This window comes from Corvus brachyrhynchos, unplaced genomic scaffold, assembly GCF_000691975.1.
Source record: "Corvus brachyrhynchos isolate BGI_N302 unplaced genomic scaffold, ASM69197v1 scaffold27, whole genome shotgun sequence".
Lineage (NCBI taxonomy): Eukaryota > Metazoa > Chordata > Aves > Passeriformes > Corvidae > Corvus > Corvus brachyrhynchos.
The window spans coordinates 3,262,114-3,264,316 of record NW_008239139.1 but is presented as its reverse complement, the minus strand read 5'-3'; positions in this window follow the sequence as shown (position 1 = coordinate 3,264,316).

Here is a 2,203-nt window from a genome sequence, read left to right as displayed (position 1 = left end):
CAGATAAGCAGGGGGGGCACCACGGAGTGATGTGAGGTGCTCCATTTAACCTGACAGCACTTAAGAGATGAGAACCCAGACCTGGGAATTCAGATCTTTGTTAGCATGATAATCCTGGATAGTGGCAAAACCTGCTAAAAATCTATTTTTGTGCTCATCCTTTCCCTCCTGGCCCAGTGGTATGTCTACAGCCACACCTTGGAGCAAACGTGATGCTCCTACAAAGTTTCTGCTGTTGCTGCCTTGCTGTATGCACAGGGATTGACAGCTACACCACAGGTGTAATTGTGTGAGCAGGGCTTTCCTTCACGAGCCTCAGACTCATAATTGCTCATATTCAGAAAAAGGCAAAGGAAGTCAATTTAGCTCTTCATGTTGCAAATGAGTCATTCAAATTGCAGCAGTGAGAGGAAAAATAGGTAATCCCGGAGCAGAGTGTAAATTTGGTCATGTGGATAAAAGGCTTATTGACAAGCAGGAGCTACAGGAGGGCTCATGCTGGAGGAGGAGGTAGCTCAGTTGCATGGATGTCCACTGGAGAGGGGGTAGGAAATCCTGATTAGTTGTTAGGCTTTGCTCCAGATGCTCTGGGGGAGGTGGAGCCATTAGCTGGGGCACAGGCCACAGAGCTGTTCTCATGCGGTCCAAAGGCTGAGAGAATAAAGCTGTGAGATGATGCAGAGTGTTCTGCTCTCCGAGTGCAAAATTCATTTGCAGTTACAGGTTTTTTAGCACATGTCATTGGCATCTCCTCATAGCAACAGGCCACACGGTTTTCACCAATGACAAAACCTCAAAAATAGCACTGGTAAGAGAGGGACTTACGGTGCCACTCCCCATTCTTGAAGCTGGCTTTTGGGCTGCCTCTGAACTACTTTTTGACAGGTCCACCCCAAGATGGTTTAGTTTGGTTCTGCTAAAAATATTTGTCACATGCTTTTAAACTGAATGCTTTCACAAGCAACACTGGGTGCTGATTTCCCTGGAAGTTCAATCAGAGACTTCCCAGTTGACGTCCCAGCTCTCAATGGAAAAGGCACCAATGGTTCCTGTAGAGCTCCATGCTGGTTTGTAGAACTCTCTGCACACAGCTCAGAGGAGGATCCGGACCTTCCTTTTACAGTTCTGCATAAGAACTTTAGTTTTGCTTCTAATAACCAAGGGCTCTACATTGCTTAATTATGCTTTATTCTGTGTGCTTCACTCGTAATTAAAAGTACTCTGAGGCTTGGGGGAGAAAAAATATATTGGGCTAAGCGCATGTGCATGCAGGGAATGTATGTGTTGGTTATGCATAGGGGTAGGACATTCCTTTGAAGGTCAGTTCAGCTTTTAAATACTCATGCTCTAGCGAAAAGAGCCACTTTTCATCACCCAACAAGCTGCTGGTGGCTACTGCCAGCGAGGGATGGGAAGATGTTAATTGGCTGGCTTGGAGGGCCTGTCAGTGCTGAAGTTGAGGTGAAAGATGTGTACACAATACGTGCTACACGTGGAGAAGCTGAATCTGTAAATGGGATTGGGAAGGAGCGAGGGTCAGGTGTCAGGCGTCTGTTGGCTGTCATAAACCTGATTGGTGCTCAAGATGTTGCAGCATTTTCATGCTGGTGCACATGGGCAGCAGGGTAATGCTGTTACCTGTTTGATTTCCAATCAGCCACTGGCTGTGCTGTGGCACAGAGTTCACAAAGAAGAGGCGAGGCTGCGTGGGGAAGTTATCTGTGGAACACGGGAGGTTGTGAAATCTGTTCCTGTAGGGTTTGCCTTCTCTGTAGAGCACTATTGTTCATGCTTCTTTCTTTTTTTTTATGTCTTTCTATTTTGGATCGCGTTAGTGTAATTCCTGCAATAATTTCTGTATAGCTACAGACCTCGACCTTTTCTGTACTTTTTAATCTTATTGTCACTGCCAGCTGAAACATGCTGACCCTTTCCTCTGAAGTTTTCCGTAGTATCCCCTAGTGAAGAAAATGGAGAAGCAGGAAACAAGGTGGGAGTACAATTAACTTTACGAAGGGGCACCGTGCTGCTTTATCAGAAGATGTCTCTGCTATTGGGTGCTTTGCTTCTGAGTGCACCAAATTGAGCTCACCTGGGGAACAACCTGGAAGCAATTGGTAGACGAGCAAGCGCAGGTGTAGGAAAACGAGGGCGCCGCTGGGTGCTCCGGGGCACCTGGGCTCACTCTCGAAGGCGTTCGCAG